Source organism: Athene cunicularia (assembly GCF_003259725.1).
Source record: "Athene cunicularia isolate RWA chromosome Z unlocalized genomic scaffold, athCun1 chrZ_part1, whole genome shotgun sequence".
In the NCBI taxonomy this organism is placed as follows: Eukaryota; Metazoa; Chordata; class Aves; order Strigiformes; family Strigidae; genus Athene; species Athene cunicularia.
In genome coordinates, this window is record NW_020799142.1 from 23,057,796 (window position 1) to 23,080,023 (window position 22,228).

Here is a 22,228-nt window from a genome sequence, read left to right on the forward strand (position 1 = left end):
CCAAGTATGATTTAACCGGTCCAGTATTTTAACAATGCTTTCCCTCAATAACTCCTGTTGCTACCGGTATAGCTAATGATTCTAAACAGAAGACAGAAAATCATAGATCTATGTAGACTCAGAGGGACCTCTGGATCAACCCTCTGCTCAAAGTAGGAGCAACTTCAAAGTTGTATCAGGCTTCCAAGGGCCTTCCCAGTCATGTTCTGAATAATTCCAAGGATGGAGATTCACTGTGAATTTTTTCCCTGTTAAATCCAATCAGTGTTTCCCTTATTGCCACAGCAGCTGTTGCTTCTTTTGCTGTGCACCTCAGAGAGGCTTGTCTTGGCATCTACATAAACACTCATTAGCTAGTTAAAGACAGCATTTCAATCCCTCTTAGCTTTCTCTTCAACAGGGTAAACAAACTCAGCTATCTCAGATTCTCCTGCTACATTTCATGCTCTAGCCCCTTAACCATCTCAGCAGTCCTCTTGCACATGTACTCATTTGTCAGCATCTTTTTTTGTTAAACTGATCATCTTGTTTACATTCTGGTTTGAGACTGATTTTGTCTTCATGGCCGACAGCATAATTCATTGTTACAACTACCTTCAGGGCATTTCAAGTCCACCTTTTCATCTTCCATCTTCAAACAGCTTCCATCTCTAACCTACAGTGTTACAGCTGCATATGCAGTGTTACATTGCATAGTTTTACCCACTTGATGTTACTTATCACTCACACACTTTGTCTCACATCACACTTCATTCCACCTCCTCCACACTGTCAATAAGGCCAGCTCCCTCTACCATTTGTCCCTTTCACACTAACAGTCAAATGCTTTGTTCTGTCTTCTGTATACAAAGCACATTTCTTAGATTCACAAGTCCTTTGCATTGTCCACCCTGAAATATGTTTTGAACACTATTCTCCTTGGAAAGCACGGAACACCTGCTGAATGTCATACACAAGGTACCACTGATATACCCGATTTATATAAACTCATAAACATAACTATATTTACCTACACAGAGCTGAGGTAATGAGCTACCCTTTCACCACTTTTGAAAATTGCTTATTTCAGGATCAGATTTTAATATTTTCCTGATGAACTGCTAAATGAGTTTTAATTTGCTTCTGTACAAGAACTGTAGCCCTCAGTATTTCCTCTATGCATATATTGCCAATATTCTAGCTTTTCTTCAAGCTACTGCACATCAGCTGAGCTATGGTAACTGCAAGTGACTATCTGCAGCAGCTTTGCAACCTTTACATAGTAAAAGTGCAAACAGGCCTCTGTCAATATACAAACCCATCACGCTATCATACTTTGACATGGAAGTTTAGCCCTAGAAAACATATCCTTTAGATATCAGAAAGCTTTCCTTTTCATTTATTTCTGCATTAGCATGTTAATTTTATCAAAATATGTGTTTCAAGTAGTAAGTTTGGATTAAAGACACAGAAGCAGAAGTCTGAATCACCTCATTGTTATTCATATAGTTTTAATTTAGACCATTCACAATATAAATTAATTTTAACATCTTACTGTGTTGTGTACAAACAGAAAAACTGGAGCAAGAAGTAGGAAGTTAGTCCCATGACTTTCTCCAAATTAATACATCAGGAAACAGGAAGAGTACACAGAAACTAATACACAAAACAATAAATGCAGGACAATCTAAGAATCAGAGATGCTGAGTGAAAGTACCAGCACTAAAGGTGCTGACATAAAGCACAGGATAAAGTTCCATGTAACAGCTGCACTGTTTCAGTGGCTTAGTGCCACTGAAAAGCTATTGCTCTCACAGCACTGTCTCTGATTCATTATTCATTTCAACGAGAAAAGACAATATAGTACACAAATAGGAGTGTAAGAATGAGATGACCTAATCTCATCCTGAAAGGGAGTACTCAAGAAGAAATCTATATTTCAAATTTCTAATGCAATTAAGAGCTGGATTGAGAAATAAGAGAAAGGCGTTAATCGTTTTTTTATCTCACTTTGCTTCCTTCCATGTATTTTCAACTGCCAAAGCAAAATCAAATATGCCTCCTTTCCTACTACCGTTGCTACCAGCAACTCTTCAAAAATACTATTTTGCAGAAAGCTTTCCTCAAATTCAATTATTCTATGTCTTACTACTTTCCTTTTCTCTCAGTTCTGTTCATTAGCCATGTTTCCTTCCACATTGTCACCACTGCTTCACGCAAAGATGAAGAGAAACTATTCCTACAGAAATCCCAAGAAAAACTAGGTTTAATTCTGCTCCTTTTGCTCCCTCGGGAGAGGAGAACAACAATGTAGTGTGTCAACATAAGTATTAGTGAAACAGTGGAGAAAGTGATGTAATCTTTGAGAGCATGGATGTGCTGAATTATTCTGTCCAGTCTACCAATATTTCCTAATTCTTAAATATTATATGGTAATAATTTAAACCTGAGATGTGTACCTTACCCCAGATATATGTTTGCAAAAAGCTACCAAAAAGCCCCAACAACATACCAAAACAACAGAGAAAGGTCATGGGAACTTGATTATTAATGATGCTCAAGGCCCTCTAGTGTAAGGCCTCTCATCTCCAAGTACTACAGTGTGGTGATCTAAAGCAGGTAATTTTTTGTTTCACCTGTTGCTACCATCCTATCAATATTTGGTCTATATTGGAAAACTGGTCACTTCAAACACTCACATCCCAATGTTCAGTCTACTGTCAAACACCCTATTTGGTTCCACACACCTGACAAAGGCTGTCAGCTATTCTAGTACAGTCTGAATGTTACCTGTACCTCTAGCAGGGTAATTATATAACGATAAGCAACAGTATATCAAAAAACATGCGCAAGAACAATGTAAAATAAGCTGAATTTTAAATAACACCATATACTACAGCCACATCAAAACAAAGACATACAATCAATATAGCATCCACTATTCAAACAGACTTAGGTCATTGAAGAATTTCATTAATTCTGCAGAACAGCATGATAGAAACTTTACCTTATGCTGCTGCACAGCCACATAACAACACTGGCCAGCTCTGGCCATTTTCACTGGTACTGCCATAGGGAAAAACACTTGAAACTTAATCAAGTTAATACTACTGCAGACTGGGAATTCAGTAAAATTATTACAATTTCTATTTTTGTACAGTACAACAATTACCCTTGGTGGTCTCTAGAGAAGCAAACAAACTCAAACTCCACCTGATGTTTCACATGCAAACAAACCCCTACCAGTCACTGCAAGGAATTTTTGGTCTACTGAATAGACTGACTAAAACCAACTCACAGCTACCATCTGAAACATCTGTATATATGCAGATAGTTAACCCATTACGTAACATTGTGTAAACAGCATGTATGAGTATACAGCATACTTTTATCATCACTGTCCACTGAAAATGACTCATTTTGTACAGGCTCCTATTTCAGATATTAATGGGAAGCTCTTCTCTAACCTGAATTCTATTCAGCGGACAGGCTGACCTCCAAATTATGCATACATGCCTTCAAAGCGATAACAGCTTCTGGGTGAAACTTCAGGAGTATTTTGGCAACACCTCTAGCACTGTCAGATAATCAATCCTCTTCAAAAAGCTTAATGACCCGAGATGGTTTCATGATTTGCAAATAACAGCACTAGTAAATACTAGAAAATAAGTAGCACTTTTATGAAGAGACAAGCAAAGTCTGGTCTTGAATAGCAGTATTTCTCAGTAATATTTAAAGGTCCTCCAGAATTGTTCACTGGCCTGTCAAGGAACTGAAAGTTGTCTGAGTTTTAGTAGGTGGTAGGCAAAAATGCACTATCAATATAAGATGTGGTGGACCAGGAGAGGCACTTGTCCATTAAACTGCAGTTATTTCCAGCTTTTAGCTGTAGTTATTTCCAGCCTTTAACAAAAAAGTCTTATGACTAAATTCTGTGAACAAGAATAAGGCTTGTTCAATGACATCATACCTTTCTCTCCTTTCCATCTTCTTAGAAATTAACATCAAAAATTTAACTGTATGATCAATTTTACTCAGAACAAGTTATTCTCAAAATTTGTAACTTCCAATACGGTTTGATTTTGTTACTTTTCTCCCCCTTGATTACAAAGGGACAATTTTGAACACGGCATGTGCAATCCAAAAGTTGTAATATCAAAATATGAAAAAAAATTGGAGTTGGAGGTGAGGCTGTCCACTGACAAGAGTAGAGAGGAAAGCTAAAGAAACTAATTGGCTGCAGTTTGATGCAGTTACCATACTCTGTGCTAATGTTGGCATTCATGGTTTTTCTGTTGTACTGTTAAGAAGACACACCATAGGGAAAAGAGAAGTTTAAAAAAAGGTGACCATCAGTGTACCACTGGTATTTCATCACTCTCATATGATGTAGGAAGCATACTTCAGACTTTTGTATGGGATGGAAGCTGCTGAGGTATTAACTGATCTGTAGAAACTCACTTAGGTCACTGGAAGTTTTGCAATACCTGTGTAAGAAAACGATTTCTGCAGTTCCTTAGTCACATGGAGATCTTTGCAAGAGTAAACTTGAAAATGATTTAAAAAACAAGAACAGCAGAAATCAGAGAAGCAAAAAAATTGGCTTAGGCTAACACTACTTTAAGAACTGCTTCCAGTATTTTGCTGTTACCGAATGCACTTCAAATTTTTAATACTATGAAATCTTCAGGTGCACTATTTTTTTCTTTTTTTTTTTTTCCTCCTTGAACAGTAAAAATCACAGGCCATGTCATTTTTTTATACTGTTCACAATCAGCTACAGCTCTACTAGCCACAGAGTTCAATTAAGAAGAGATACCGTACTAGGTAGTGCCCACCACAAAGAAAAGCACCCTTCTTATCCAAAAGTTTTTCATTAATTTCTTCTTTCAGTTAATTCTTAAACTTGTAACACTTGCTTGTGGTTTTAATCCCTCTGAAAAGCAATTTCATTGCCTAGGTCATCTAAGAAAGATTTCCTTCACTTTTACCAGTTTCAGCCTGCATGGGCCAGCACCTGGTGCTTCTGAGAAATTATGAGCAAGCATTATAAATAAGTCTTTGGCTGTAGAAACTGAGAGAACATTTGAGACGGCCTCAATCAAGTACCACCAACAATTCTAGAGATGAAGGTACAATTTGTCTAAGGTATAACCTTACACAGGAATTCAGTGAAACCAACTAAGCAAATGGCAAATCCAAAATGAAATTCAAAATATATGGTTAAGGCAAAGCTTAACCAACAGACTATGAGAACACATTCTTTAAAAATATCAGATTGTATGTCATTTCCCAAAACCAATTTATTGCAATTCTAGTGGCTCACTTAAAAAAAATTTGCCCATTTATTGACAGGATTTCTGCCACAATGTGACCAAGATCTCTCAAGCACTAGGTGGAAAAAGTCATTTCTTGAAATTTAGTATCAGTCATCCAATTTCAAGAGTCATAAGGCAGAACGTGAGTAAGCTGTGTATGATACCTGACTAGACAAAGGGTGCAGAAATGCCCTCTGCTGATAAGGTGCTGCAAAGCTTTGGGTTTTTTCCTTTTATAAGACCACCACTTTCTACATCATCTTACCATGGTTTTGCCCATCTGCTCATCAACCTGGGAACTTGAAAAGCTAAGGTAACTTTAAGTACAGAGAAGAGTAACGTGATTACTATTAACATTAAGGTCTGGTCTTGTACTATCTATCTCAGTGGCTTAATACATTTGGTTGGATAGACAAATCCTCATGAGAAATAGTCATTCCCAACACACTGATACGTCCTCCATAGTTTCAGAAAACAAACCAAAAGGCAACTGACATCATACTGAAATAATCAAATACTCTCAAAAACTGTTTTTTAGGAATTGGAAGGGACATTTTCTGTTAAGACTCTGAGCTCAACTGCCTGCCAGTTGGGGTTTTTTCCGCCTGGTACTCAATTTGTTTTTCAAATTATACATTTGATAGTTCTCTTTGTATTATATATATAGAGACACACTCAGACAAATAAAACAAACAAGATTAATGCTGTCGAGTCCATCATAAAAATTTCTGGCCAGTAACAGTACCTAGATTAAAATCTACTTAAATTTAGGCAAATTAAACTGTAATTACAGGTGTGTCTGGACAAGCAATACCAAAATGAGGTTTAAGAGAAACACTGCAAAACTACAAAATTATTAGAGGATTTCAGATTCCATTGGTGTTTTTCTGAGTTACTCTTGCATATGACAATCTATTTGATAACATGATTTAAAACACACACACAAACCCCTATGTTTTTTACCTCAAACACAAAAAAGAGAAGGGAGAAATATATAATCCAGAATGGACTCTTCAATCAGTATGTAATGATTGAATGCAACAGCACTATCACAGATTTTTAATCTACTTTTTAGAGACTGTCCTTTTCACATGTAAATTAAACTGCAGTGTTAAGGAGGGTTCTTACCACAAAAAGTAGATAAAACTTGATAGAGAGGTTTTATTCATCAATTTTGAATAAAAGCTTTTTTCCTTACTTTTCAAGTTCTAGAATCAGAAGACCATGGCCCTGTATATCAACTATTTCTTACTAAAACTCAACAGTTCTGAATAAACTAGTTTAATAAACTTTCAAAAATTTAATAACTTTCAAAACTCCTGCTCCACCTACTCTGGAGAAAGTATTACTGTTCAGGTAAACAAACTGACTAAACAAAGTGACTATTCAATAATTTAGGATAGGGTGTATACTGACTATGCATGGTCACTCCTAATAAGCTCCCATACTCTGAAGAAAGATAGTAACTTAATTTCGCATTATCCAAAAAAGCTCTTATTAATAGTTTTTATGCTCCCCAAGTACTATACTGTCAAACTTGTATAACTTAACTGCCAATTGTATAGTACAAGAAATCAGAAAATTCAGCTATAAAGTTATACTTCATTGACTACCATAATGTCTCCAGCTGGCCCTAATATAATCAATGCACATGCAGTATTTTTTTAATCTTAAGGAAATTTAGATGTAGCAGTGGAAGATGGGAAGTTGTACAACCATGTGACCACTGTCCTGTCATATGAACCTGACAAAAAAAGCACAATAGACAGAGTTACAAATAAGAGATGACAAATTGAACTATAGACATCATAACCCTCTGTGTCTTTTCTAAATGCACATCTGCTAAACAAAGAATTTTTGTTTGCTAAAGGAGTATCAAAAAAAAATTCACATTAGCACCAGACAACTGAACATCCTCCAAAAGTCCTAGCCATCTCCTGTAACCTCTTAGTAAACCTGCTTATTTAGCAAAATTTAAAATAATCCATGAGATCAAAGCTGTCTAAGGCTCTCTGAAGTGGACTGTGATAGGATCTATATAATAACAGGAAAAGCAAGAAGCACATGCAAGATCTGGAAGAGATCTCACAGCTACTATCCTATACGTGTACAAAAAGAGAAATAATTTGATAGCCAGAAGTTCAAGAACATTATTCAGATTAAATTACAGCATACCAGACCCTATAAATAAAGTACAGGGGAGAGACACTGGTGAAAATCCCAATTCCCTCACATTAATAGCTAGACAGAAGGGATTTATGCAGATCCTCTCTCCCACACAGCTGTCTATTAAACTGCATGAGAATTTTAAAAATTAGAATGTTTCACTGAAAACTGTCATATGTCAAAGTGGACATAGCTCAGAAAAATGCTTCCATTTAAATATATTTTATTTTAAAATAACAGAACTGAGGTGTTTCAGCTTTATTAGCATTACAGTTCTTCTAAAATAAACCACTTCAGTTATATTCTAATTGCAGGTCTAGTACACTTTTATTTGACTTTTTCCCACAAATATCACTATGTTGTTTTCAAATGTCAATCTAAGTATTTCCAAGGACATAACTTCCAGAAGTTTGATCAGAGATGCCATACATGGTTTTTATTTTGCTTTACAGTACTGTCATTGAAAACTGTACAACATACCACACAGAATGCTCACACTAGTTCACATTATTGATAAAACAAAATACAGCCAAACAAGACAACATATTCATGTATGCTAATCCATATTTCCCAAAAGAAAAAAGAAATGAGAAGTGTACTGGAAAAAAAGATCCATGCAGAGTTACCTGTTCTATTACACTGAAATTTGTAAATTGTTAACATTTTCCAATCAGCCAAAATGTTTCTTAGAATTTATTTTTGCAACATACTTTGAAAGTCAGTAATCCTAAATCATTTATACTTTTAGCCACACACTGCAATACTGTAAAACAAACACTGCAATACTGTAAAACAAATGATGAAATTATTGCAAATAACGCCCCCTCAGAAAGCCCACAGAACTTGAGCTTTCTGCCACAAGCCTACCCAACTCACCCAGGTCAAAATATGTCTGTTCATATTCAGCAAGGTGAGAAAGGGACTGAAGTCCTTCCATCTTATTCACATGACACACTTTCAAAGCTCTCATTTGCTAATCTGTTATAACACAGAAACCAAAGAAAGACAGCTTCATTCATACTCCACCCACCCAACCTTTTCTGTCAATGCTCCAAAGCAAAACAGGACAAGAAAGATAATTTGATTTCCCCTCACTCCCAGAGCAGTCTTTCATTATGTGGCTTCTTCACTGGCTTATGAGAGCTAGTGATTAAACAGCCAATTTCAAAACTGGGGTAAGGGTGGGAAGGGGGGAGAAATGACCAAGTCTTTACTAATGAAAAAGGATTACATTTTTTTAAAAAGTAGAATAGTTAAACTAACATGAAAGAAATGCAAAAATCCATGTCTCAGTGTAAGAGCAGCTTGTTCAGGTTTAGTTAAGCCTGTTTCCGACTTCAGATACTTAAGTATTCACGTGACCTTTCCAGAAAGGATATTCTAATTATGTCACATATACAAGCTCTCACTTACAAAAGCAAGGCGATAATGAGGTTGACAAATAAAAAAACATGGCAAAAAACCTACACAGTAAAAGAAAAAAGTGCTCTTAAAATTACTTCTTCAAATAAGTGACCGTGAAGTCTCAAAGAGGATAAACGCACTGCTCTTACTTCTCTACACATTAATGTGATAAATATTTTTTCATTATTTATACAATGAAATATAATTACACAATTCAATGGAAAATAAGGAGGTGATTCATGACATCCAACATGGCTTCACTAAGGGCAAATCGTGTCTAAAAAATCTGGTGGCCTTCTATGACAGGGTTACAACGTTGGTGGATAAGGGAAGAGCAACTGACATCATCTACCTGGACTTGTGCAAAGCATCTGACACTGTTCCACACTACATCCTTGTCTATAAACTGGAAAGACATTGACTTGATAGATGGACCACTCGGTGAATAAGGAATTGGCTGGGTGGTTGCACTCAAAGAGTTACGGTCAATGGCTCAATGTCCAAATGGACAGCAGTGACAAGTGGCATTCCTTAGGCATCGGTGTTTGGACTAGTGCTGTTTAACATCTTTGTTGTTGACATGGACAGCGGGATCAAGTGCACCCTCAGTTAAGTTTGCTGATGACATCAAGCTGTGTCGACAGGCTGGAGGGAAGGGATGTGCCATAGAGAGGGACCTGGACAGGCTGGAGAGGTGGGTGTGAAGTTCAGCAAGGCCAAGTGCAAGGTCCTGCACATGGGTTGGGGCAATCCCAAACACAAATACAGGCTGGGGGATGAGTGGATTGAGAGCAGCCCTGAGGAGAAGGACTTAGAGGTATCAGTGGATGGAAAATTACTACAGACCAGTGATGTGTGTTTGCAGCCCAGAAAGCCAACGGTACCCTGGGCTGCATCAGGAGAATTGTGGCCAGCAGGCTGAGGGAGTGATTCTCACTCTCTGCTCCACTCTCATGGGACTCAACCTGGAGTCCTGTGTCCAGCTCTGGGACCTCCCCAACATAAGAAGGACATGGACCTCCTTGAGTGGTTCCAGAGGAGGTCACAAAGATCATCAGGGGTCTGGAACACCTCCCTTATGAGGACAGGCTGAGAGAGTTGGGGTTGTTCAGCCTGGATAAGGGTCCAGGGAGACCTTATAGCGGCCTTCCAGTACTTAAAGGGGCTACAGGAAAGATGGAGAGGGACTCTTTATCAGGGAGTGTAGGGTTAGGACAAGGGGTAATGGCTTTAAACTATCAGAGGGTAGATTTAGATTATATATCAAGTAGAAATTCTTTGCTGTGAAGGTGGTGAGACACTGAAACAGGTTGCCCAGAGAAGCTGTTGGACAGGGCTTTGAGCAACCTGGTCTAGTGGACAGTGTCCCTGTCCATGGCACGGGGGTTGGAACTAGATGATCTCTAAGGTCCCTTCCAACACAAACCATTCCATGATTACGAATTTTGTCTGAAACACAAATTTATAGTGACAGGAGTATTCTGTATAATACTAAACTGCTACCTCACATAATTCTTTTACATTTGTGTTTTCCAGGTTCCTATTACAAGGAACTTGAGCTCCCCTCACTGCTAATTATTTCTACTGTTTACTCACAGCAAACATCCTCTTCTAGATCTTTCAAGACACTGACTGTCAAGTAGGTATTTATAATTTCTGGAAGATTTTAAGGCAAATTTTCAAACATGACCCTGTGTTCTTCAGTGGACCAGTTATTACCCAATCATATCTATGAACCTTCTTTATAGAGGTGATTATAAAAATTATCTTTCAAGTTATCTAAAACTAATTAACATCTACATTAACATTCCACTTATGAGTATGTTATTAAACTACATGAGCGTCGAATTTATTAAACTATGTTCAGAGTTCAGAAAGTTATTGTAAAGAAATGACAAGTCAGAGCCTACTGCTACATCTTATCAGTCAGCACTCCAGAGCACAATCCACTCTCACCCCAAAACCACAAACATTGATAAAGCGCTGAAATGCTGGGGTTTCACCCCCAAGCCCCAAATCAAGGTTGACATACGGGTGATTCCCACAGCCCTTCCCAAAGAGGGGGTGATTTTGCCTTTAGGCTTCCCTCCAGGGTGCGGCAGCCTTGCAGGGAGAGCCATTGGGTAAATGAGCCCCAGGTGTCTGCATTCAGTAAACAAGGGTCAGGTGTCCCACTTAGGGATAAAAGCTGGGACCACTTGCAGGAAGGGGCAGTGTCTGTCTGTGAGATGGAGGCACTTTGCAGAGTTTCCTGTTGAGGAAGGACCTCCCGCCTCCCTGGAACTGGACTCCAGTCAGGTCTGGCTTTTGTAAGTGTGGGCTGTGTAGAGATTCAGTATCTGGCTTCCTTGGTCTTATTGACTTAGTTTGGCTTGTTGACTCAGTTGTCTCCTGTCCCTTCTATGGGAAACTGCACTTCACCATTTATCCCACCCATTGTTGGTTGTGTGGTGTTGTTGTTGGGGTCAGTGGGATTGATGTTGATTATGTATAATCTGACTGACTTGTTTGTACCCCCAGCCCTCACCCATGTACTGACCCTTTTGTATCAAATACAATTGGGTTATTGGTTCATCTTTATGCTGGCTGCATCCTTTAGGCTTGGCATAATAATTGGCAAAACAAGTGCTTAACAATGATTTTGACAAAACCCAAATTAACAGCAGAATACTCAGTAACTGTAACAGAATCATTAAATGTGCTGTTGGTCTTAATGAGGTAAATCTAATCTACCAATATGATTATATATTAAGGCCAAACAAAAGTTTCTTAAGTAATCATGCATCATTGAGACTGCCTACTACTATAATCACTGCATTCAGTGAATAAATATTTTACTGTACTTGAATACTTTAATGTTTAGGGACTAAGCTATTTAAAGTTCAACTGAAAAAGTAACTTTATCCAGGAAGCAAATATGTTGATAACTATCAATTTCAAGTAATTATACCTGTGTAAACCCACTGAAGGCAATCCATCTGCAGAAGTATAATTTTAAAGCATTATTTGACACACAACACAATTAACAAACCTATATGTAACTTGATTTACAGAATACTTATTCATCATAATCATGCACATTAAACTGAGTTCTATCAAGGTGACTGTCATTTTGATAATAAAACCTGTAAGTTCTGTGCAGAAAATTTAATGTCTTTGGTAAGTGATGCTGTTTCTATGCGGTCACTTTAAAAACTGAAGTATGTCTATCTTCCAATTTTTGCTTGGCTTTCATTGCAAAATAGCAAAAGCATGTAAGCTTCATCGTCATAAAAATTAGGAAGTTTTTCTGTTCTCATTTAAAATAGTCATCTGCTTGTATCTATAACAAGCTTTATGGTATATTCTAACAGGATTTCAGAATTACTTTATTGTACAATTACATATTTCATCCATTTTTACTTCCCAACATACTTGTTCAAATTTACACCTATATCAGTAATTAGGTGCTTGTACGACACTCAACAGTTTTGTTTCAATTAGTGTTCTCTCTCACAAAATTCACATTGGGTTACACAGAGTGTCAGCCACATTTGGGCAAGTTGATTATCCCAGACTCTCAAGTTACTGCACATCAGCTGACTTCTAATAATTGTGCATATAAATGTTGCCCAGGAAAAATGAAAACTAACTCAACCTTCCTCAACCAGCAATGAAACAGGGTTAAATTAAATCAAGTTATGTGCAATTGCCACAGGCTACATACACACAATTGAACACTGACTGTAGCTGAGCATGCAATAACTTCAAATTATCAGGACTTAGCAAGTTATGTTGAATCCTCAGAAGTCCATCTACAGAGCTTTTTAGAAAACTCCATTGGGTAATTATTTATCAAGATATGATGTCATGGGATTAAGCAAATTCTTAATCGCATCTCTACTTTGAGCCTAGAAAAAGGATTTGTCAGGAATGAACACAAACATATGCAGAAAAATAGAGAAATCATATTCTGATGTGTACTAATTCAATATAATAATTTAACATCACTAGATTAAGTAAATAGCTTTCATTATTCTTTCTCCAGGTTGCAGGCTAAGATTACAATGTGATGTGAAAACTGAGAACATTTACCTTCCAGTATTATGATGGTTTATTCATGTAATTATGAGAACTATAGACAAAACAGTTTTTAAACCATACCATTTTTTAACTGCAATTCCTCAAATATTTTAATTTTCCATGGTAAAAAAGTTACCACTTTCTCTAAATAACGTGACTAAACTTTACATCATGCAAGATAGAAGCAGAGGGAAATTACTCTGGTGACCAAAAATATAGAGCCTTAACTCCAAATAATCTTTTATAATAGTGACACTAGAGCACACAGTGTGTTCCTACGGCTCTCTAAGCCTTTAGTCACCTAAATTACCACCAGGAAAGTTCACCTATAGCTTTGCTTCAGTGTTTGTCAGAACTGCCACTATTTTTACAGAACTAAGCAGGTCAACTATCTGTTTTACAACTAAGCCTGGGCAAGATCTTCAGACTAGGAAAGTCCAGTCATACACATGCTTTGAACATGCCTAACACAAAACTCATTACTTCACACTGCATAGTAGACACTGCCTCCAACCCTTCACTCAAAGTCTTGGCAGGACAGAGGAAGAGCACTTGCTCACCATATCAGACACCAATTCTAAAATCCTCCTCAGTAGCAGGAGGTTCAAACATACATTTGTCACTATCCACTAGAGTCTTCAACTGGCTTTAAGGTTTTATGGGGTAGCAAACATCCCTTCTCTTGTCAAAGGAGTACTACATCACAGTGCAAAGCAAAATAATAGAACAGGGAAAAAGCTTGAAAGAAGTAATATGATTATCAAGTAAATTGATTTACACTCTCTTCGAGGAGGTAAAAATCTCTACAATGTTTTCTACTGACTAACCAACCCTAACTAACCCTTACTCAGTACCACAGGACTTGTGAGTTCCATTTTGCATGCTCACACAGATCAAACTTTTGATTGACACTCAAGGGTTGACCTGTTCAACAGCAGTATCACAACAATGAAGTTCCTTTTTATGATGCAGAACTCCAGATTAAAAATTTTACTTACTGCACTGGGATAGCTGGTTTACAAGGCAATGCTTAAAAAGATATTACACTAAATGCATTTCTGTATATTAAAATTTGTATCATTTAAAATGTTGAAGATCTGACTTTAAAAAACCCTCTAAAACAGAACACTCAACACAGAAAAGTTGACATCAACAAATACTCAAACATTACTTTTTCTGTATATCAAAGCTTTCTAGACTTACCAGGAAATCCCAGACCCCCAGGCTGAAAGATCACATTTGCAAAGACAGTCAAGAGTTAATAAATGCCCCTTGTGCTCAAGAATCCTAATACAGTCCTTGGATTATCTAATTGGGTAACATTCCCCTCCCAAACCCAATCTTCACTCAGCTAACAGGAGGGACCTGCTCTTCGTAAACTATTTGTAAGGCTGTAATGTCTGTCATATACATGACTCTCCAATTTCAAGTAAAAATGAAAGAGAAGCATGAAAGGAAAGAGCCACACATCAGACAGCAGGAAACATGCCACTCTTGGGAATCTCATTCTATTTCTATTACTAATGGTAAATATTTGTGTTCCTTTTTTCTGCAAGCTCTGAAGCCTAATTTGAAGAAGCACTGATTAGTCATATTTGTAACCAAAATTAACAAAATCTGTTCTAATATTATTATACGTTATAATGCACAAAAAAAAAAAAAAAAGTTAATTTAAAAGTCAAGTCCTATAGTTGCTCCAGTTAGACTTCCAAAGTTATAAAGACCAGCATCTCAGTTCCCAACTTGCATGACTACATAATTTCTACAAAACCATTTAGAACATAAGTATTTGTGAAGCATTCCAAGATTACAATACCCATCATGGAAAAGCCTGTGAGAAAATTAAGAATTCTATCTCTGGAGCAGGGCTTAATGGTGTGAACTGATTAAAGGACTACACATTGAACACTAAAGAGAAAACCACATACTTAATCATAGAAGACAAGACTGGGAGCAATCTCAAGACACTATCCCCTTTCCCCAAGGCAGAATCAACAATATATAACCTGTTGTGTTCTTTTTTTATAAAAAAACCCACGAACAACTCCTCCATTAAGGAGGCTACATTCATTGCATACAGTCAAATAGACATCCTGTTGTAAGAAAAAAAAGAACAACTGATGACTTAAAGACTACCACAATACATTCATAAAGATGCCAAATGCAACTACATAAGTAATCGGAACTTAAAAAAAAAAAAAAAATAAAGAGAGACAATTCAAACAATGAATTCCTGTGTGTTAAATAATGCTTCTTTGCCCAGCCAATCCTTGTTTTGTATTTCTGGCTTCTCAGGCAATTTGTTCTTCCCCTTTCTGGCCTCTCTCAGTACATACTTCCCACCCATTTCCATCCTTGAACTGCTTCCCTTGACTGTACACCCAATTCCAGAGTACCCTTCTGTCTCGGTTTCTTGCTAAGGCTCTTCACACCTGCTTCTTTACTGAGGATACCTGTATATGCCCCACTAGCTCCTTTATCCAGTTCTCACAGTTCAGTCATTATATCATTAGGAACTCCAAGCTCCTACTCTCCTCCCAATTCCCGTCCTTCAAACTCCCATTCCCTTCCCATCTGTGTCAGTCTGGTTCCAGTCAACCATTCTGGTCCATGTGTTCGCTCTTCCAGCCACCTGCAAACTCAGTTATTCTCTTTTCCCCATTAAAATGAATCTGCACTGTGGATAAGCAGGGAATGGAAATCAGAAAACTAGGGAGTCTGTAATACATCTCACTGCTTAGAACTATACTTATTAGGAAAGTCCTGTTGTGTATACAGAATTTTTCAACATTAATGTCTACAGTCTGACAAGTCAGCTTACTTTTCAGCCACTAATAACTTGCCCAGTTTTTGGACAGGTTTTCAAATGGTAACAAAATACACAGCCCTAATGCAAAAAGCTACCTCACTCAAATTCTAAATTCCTTTCCCAAAGAATGGGAATGTCCCAATTCCTTGAAGAAATAATTTTTAAACATTTTTTTTCCTCTAGCATGATCCTTAGGAGGCAGTGAACTATTTCAGCTTTAAGGTTTACATTTGGTTGCCATAGTGCTTAGGGATATGGTGTAGTTGAGACCTGTCAATGTTAGGTTAAGGGTTGGACTAGGTGCTCTTCGAGGTCTTTTGCAACCTAGATGATTCTGTGATTTATTAAAAGAATCAGCCAATAAAAGGCAGTCATCCAGCATGGAAGATTTCAGCACAAATGACTGAAGTTTAGCAAAGTAAGAAGTAAAATCAGTGCCTTTAAATACTAAGTCACTACCACTCTTACCTATAAAAAAACAAGCAAGGAGCAACATGGATTCTTAAAGTCGACTAGTATCCTCAGAACAGTCCTGCTTTCCTAACAGAGCCATATAGCAGCTGAACAGACTGACGTTGCAATGAATGGCCTGACCACTAGGCTGCTGGTTTCCATTCAACCATTTCACATCAACTGCAACAATGAACAGTTTAAGAGGCAGAGTTTTATACCTAACAGCCAGTGCTTAGGGTACCCTCCAAGGCTGTTAGTTCCTGGTGGAAGTTAATAGAGTAACGTGTTGAATCTCTGCCTCCAATATTGCAGGCAAGCCATTTAATTACTTGCAGATTTGAGTTACTATCCACTTGTTGTCTCTGTTTCTCTTGATAAACTTTAAGAGCTTTTAGTTTCTTCAGTAAGGAGGGTAATTCTTTTTAATTTTTCAGGACAGGAAATCTATTCTTTTCCAGCTATTGGCATGATCAAGACAGTTGAAACTTAAGAGATGTTTAAGGCCATCAGCGGAAAACCCATTCTATACTTCTTAGAGATCCAGTACGAGAAATAATGAGCCTGATATGTTGAAATGCAGTACACTCACAACCTCAAATAAAGTAAAACAAAACAATGTTATGAAGTTACTAAATGCTGAAAGTGACTCTAAAAATCTGAAGAATAAAGCATGTCAAATCAAACAAGATTTATAAGCACTTCTAAAACTCACTATTTTTACTCAGTTTCAGTCTTCCGTCTGTAAAATAGAAATAATATTTTAACTTTAATAATATCTGTAGAATATTGCTTCTATTTTACGGATGTGCAAAAAAACCAGTTCTCTAATGTTTGTGAAGCACAAGTATTTATTTTGAGATAATTCCCACAAATTAACAGATGAAAACACTCGAGCATTCATGAAAGATCTGGACGGTATACAGCAGGTAAGTCAGCAGACTGCACACTGAATGACAAAGAAAAATGAATATATAAACCAGGTTATAATTGTATACTAGTCAGCTGGCATTTCCCATGCACTGTATGAAGCACTGAGAATTGGGCTGCAAGGGTAAGGGGAAATACAATAATATAATTAAAGTCCCAGATATGGAGAAGGGAGGTGGATCATGTTTGTTTCTGTAATCCTAGTATGCTGTTCCCTTACTTGAGTCTCTTACTTTGAAGCCGAGTGTTTTTTAATACTGCTAAAATGCACTGCATGTCTGTATGTACACATGGCTGCAAAACCCAAAGTGCTTCAAATCAAACCACAGCAATAATCTGAAAAATTAAAATATATAGCATTTTGAGATCTCTGATTGGAAAACCTCTTAAAATCCACTGATACAAATACTAAAGACCGTAAAAAAGAACTTTTCTAGATTTTTTTCTGACTTTAACATAAAAAATGCTCTTCAGTGTTTACATTTTTAGAAGTTATTTGTGTAAACCAAGTAGTCACCTTCAAGTATCAACAACCATGTTCCATTTGACTGGAATTCCATTTAGTTTCAACATAATTGGGCCAAAATCCTTTCTCCCCTCCATTTTGCTAGTGAGATTCCATAGTGAACAGCAGGGACAGGAAGTGAGACACAAATCACAGATCCTTGCACAATCTCCTCAAACATGATTTCCTCACTCCTGGGGTGCAGCAGATGTCAATATAAAGCACTTCTCTCACACGTACTTTGGGGGTCTGGAACGGCTACTAAAAAGTATGCTTGTAACACAAATATAGATGAATTATATTAAAGGTTTTAGGAATACAAGGGTTTTAGTGACTGCCATTTCAAAGGACTTCCTTTTTTGATTATTGAAGAGAATCATTATAGTACAGGGTTATTAGCAATAATACACAGGTATCACCTACTTCAAGCATTTCCCTGTAAGTATCTCTGTGCAACTGAGTGTTCATTAATGCTGATGATTCAAAACTGGAAGCTAACCTAACCTGTAGTACTTCTAATAAAAACATATGAAAAGCAAGACTGAAAACAAGCAGTATCATATTGAAATGACCATTTTCTTCAAATGTTAAATATTTCCAGCAATGTATTTTGTGACACTAAATAGCCACTCTTAACACTGGCTGACCCATCTCATACATATCAGACACCAAATTCTAAAGCTATCGCTCCTCATATTTTTGCAATTAAGTATGCCCATAATTGTTGTCCACATACTCATGAATATTATACAGTCCTCTAGAATAACTTCCAGAAAGGATAAATTTCTGAATTTGAAGACTTAATTTATTTCCTAGGTCTAGATATTCAAAAGTATCTTTTTTTCTTTCTAATTACTGCACTTATCCACTAACAATATTTCTTGTGCAATATTTATGTAACGTTAATGTAAACTCAACATCATGACTTTAATCTACACATAGAAGTATCACAATTGCCATAGAACACTGAGGAATCTGCAAGAGGAAACCTGTTATACCAATCCCTGACTCAAATCAATTCACACTTTGACTATTTTTTCATCCAATATCCTTCAAAATATATTTGTATTGTAGAGGAATATATGCATGAAACAAGATTAAGGCTTCATTACCTTAATCATCATACAAACACAACAAAAACCCCACATTTTTATCACAAGGAAATTACTATCTATTGCCTTGATTCTGCAAGAAAAGTCATATGAACATTAATGTACGTGGAGTCTCAAACATGCAGAAAGGTTGCACAGGAGTACCTGTACTCTTATATACAATATGGATCTGCAAAGAGTTTTAGTGATATAATTTTGCTTCTCTGATTCTGTTCCATCTCTCCTAAATCAAAATTCAAACATTTCAAATGTAAAAAATGAATTATTTTACTGGTATGCTTGCTCCTATGTTTTTATTTTTTAAAAGTATGAGGACTGTTTTAAAAGACAGCAAAAGGCTCCAAGGAAAGACTTTTTTGTTGGAGGTAAAACATTTAAGAAGAGGGAAAAAAAGTAGTAAAACCTGTAGACAGGAGTCAAATTCAAAATGTACAAGGTAGTCAAAAGTACAAAATAAAAGATAACTAGTAGAAAGTATTTTCCTTTTTCAGTTAAAATAATTGTTACAACCAATGTCTTAAGAATAATTGATTTTGTATTTCTATAACAGGAATAAAATAACTACACCCTCCTTAAGCAGCTAGCTATTGTGATAAACAAGGACCAGTATAAACTCCTAACATTAGGGAAAAAGTAGTATGAAAGTGACATAGTCCTGCTTCACACACACACACAGTTAAATGTGCTAAAAAACACAATCCAAAGCAAAAATAAGTAATCTTATAAACATTTCTACATTAAGTATTTCTGTATGCTAAATACATTTTTCTGAGATAAAGACATTTACAACTACATAACCTGTGATAAAGCAACTAATTCAGGATTAATCACATATGGCTCTGAAGAACATAACCAAAAAGCTCATTATAATTCAGAAAGAGAGAGCATCTTAAATTTCCTTCTAGAAATACACCTATTTTTTATACCATAAAAAAAAAAAAAAAAAAAAAAGCACCATAAATATAACTGTGGCAAGATAAACTTGACAGGAACTACGTAACTACAGTAGCTTATTTCCTGCTGGTATCTGGTATATTTAAAGCAAACCTCCTTAAATGAAAAATAAGCCAGAGAAGTTCACTACTGTTATCTTAACAAACCCATTTTTGTTAAAAACGAGAGTTGTTTGAAACAGACGACCAAAGAAAAGCTAGAGCTGATGTCGCTTCCTGATGATGAAAACTACCCAAGAAGTGCAACTACTTCTGCACAGTCCTTTCTTTCCTGTAAGGCTGAGTTACACTCGGCCTCTACGCATGCTACGGACAGAAAGAAAACAGCAATTCTGCTGTTACACACTGAGATAGGGACAGTTAGAGACAACTAGTGGCTTCCTCCGCAATTCACAAAGTTGAAAAATAAAAAGCTGCTTTTTCGAAGTGTAAATGGTTCCTCTTCACGCACGTAGGCCTGAGGCCCTGTTGCAAACAGTGTCTAACAGGACCAGGCAGCACAAAGACAGGAATGGGAGATTAGTGGGAGGGAGGGAGGCCGGGATTGGGGCTCAGCAGGATCTTCAGGCTTTTTAAAATTCAAACTGCTCCCTGACCAATACAAATCACGGACACGCTACTGACTACTACACGGATTTACAGCATTAAAAACACGCCTTCTACGTGACAGCTATATTAACTTCACCCTTTTAAACATGTATCAGGGCAGTCGACGACACGATAGCAGTTTTATTATAGGACCCTAAACACAATACACCAGAAAGTTTCTCCATTAGACACATTAACCACTTATTGCTACAACAGATCTCCCCGAACTAAAAATCCTGCTGAAAAATAAAATATGTATGTTGATACTTGTTTGCACTGTACAAAATTACTTTTTATATGAAATGTGAAACTTTGTATATTTATTTCCTTTAACTATGTAATTTATGTAGGAGTATTTTTATTAGATCACAGGGTGCCTGTTTTAAATCTACCTCAGTTTTCACTAACACTCTCAACTCTACCACACACAAACCTGAGATTTACTTTACTGTAAATTAGCTACCACTGACTTATAAAGACCTGACACTTAATCAACAGCCATTTACAAAACACATTTGACATGTTAAAATGACACCTAATTACATATTCAAACATCATGGACACAAACAGCCAATAACAACCTCAGGATCTCAAAGTGATACGGCCTCACAATAAAGGATGATACTTTTCAAGCATTCCTCACTTTTCACTTAATTAAATTTAAGTTTGATTCTTAAGTACTTTGGGTAAGATAACCTCACGTTCACCTCGGACCCTTAAATGTCATAAACGCAGCACTTTACACATGATCCCTCTCCCATTTTCTGCTTGTTAGAAGCATAAAATTGTGTTTCTTGCGAATTTAGTACATATTCCTGTAACGTATACAGCACACAGACACTGAGATTGTGTGGAGTACCTGATACAATACGCTTGCCTATCTGTATTTCCCGGGTCTGCAGGTGTCCGTGTTGTGTCAATCATCCCACAAGAGGTAGTTTTATGCTATAAATATACTAAGTGATTAGCACACTAATCAATCGCTTCATTATTAGAGATTAAACCTCTGCACATTATAAAGCCATATGCATTCGAACTTTTGAACGTTCAGAACGCAGTGGGTTAAGAGGAAAAGGCAATAGCGAAGAAAGGTGGTATTTTTGTTCCTGGGTATTTACATTGTCTCTCTTCGCCTATTCCTCCACTTACTCCTTCCCCACTTCAGAGGTCTGCCTGAGCTGGGACCTTCCTTCTTTGCCCTAGGTGAAGTTGTAAATATGGCAAGGGATCAGTGCACATTTGCGGCTAATTGCATTGTTTCCTCCTCCTCCTGCTCCTCTCCGGGTTGAGGCCTGTCACTGAGAAGCCGCTTCGCCTTTCTAATCCCCGAGCTGGAGTAAAGGCGCTGGCCGGCGGGCCTGCGCTCTCCACCGGGCCTGGGCCTCCCGGCAGCCCGGGAGGAACCAATCTCCTCCGCCAAACCCGAGCGAGCAGGAAGGGGGGCTGCGAAAAAAACACCTCCGGTTGCCACTTATTCCCCTCTACCCCGGATAACAGCTAATCCCCTCTGCTCCCGGCAGTGCTGGGCCGCCTGGGCTGGGAGGCCCGGCCCGCTGCTCGAGAGGGCAGGGAGGGGAAGGGGAGACAAGGAGGGGGGATTACCTGAGCAAATCGGCGTCTGAATCCAACGAGAATCCGAGAGAGGGGGAGAGAAATCCGCCCCCCTCCCTCCTCAGAGGAGCCGCCGCCGCCGCTGGGCCGCCGCCGCCGCCGCGGAGCAGGAGGAGGAGGGGAGATAATATAACAACAATAATCCGGGCCGGGAGGGGGGCTGGCTCCTCTTCCGTCTCCTCCTCAGTGCAGCGAACATGTAGAGCCGGGGGGTGAGAGGCCGAGACAAATCTCTTCCCCTTGAGCCTGCTTCACAACATCAACACGGGCTGGGCCGGGCCGGGCCGCGCCGAACCGGTTCCGAGACACACTCCGAGCCGCTGGGGAGCAGGGGGGTGGCC

At 37.8% G+C, this 22,228-nt stretch overlaps 1 protein-coding gene across 6 annotated transcripts in view; it reads right to left on the reverse strand.

Annotated features, from left to right (window-relative positions):
- The window catches only part of NIPBL (NIPBL, cohesin loading factor), a 158,535-nt gene that overhangs the window by 135,361 nt on the left and 946 nt on the right, over positions 1 to 22,228 (reverse strand). For 5 of the 6 annotated variants that reach the window (XM_026865324.1, XM_026865322.1, XM_026865326.1 and 2 more), the window contains exon 1: positions 21,879 to 22,222. The exons of the other annotated variant lie outside the window; for it this stretch is intronic. The gene's annotated coding sequence lies outside the window, so the exon portion shown is untranslated. Of the gene's footprint in view, positions 1 to 21,878; positions 22,223 to 22,228 lie in introns of those variants that run through there. 6 annotated transcript variants of the gene reach the window in all.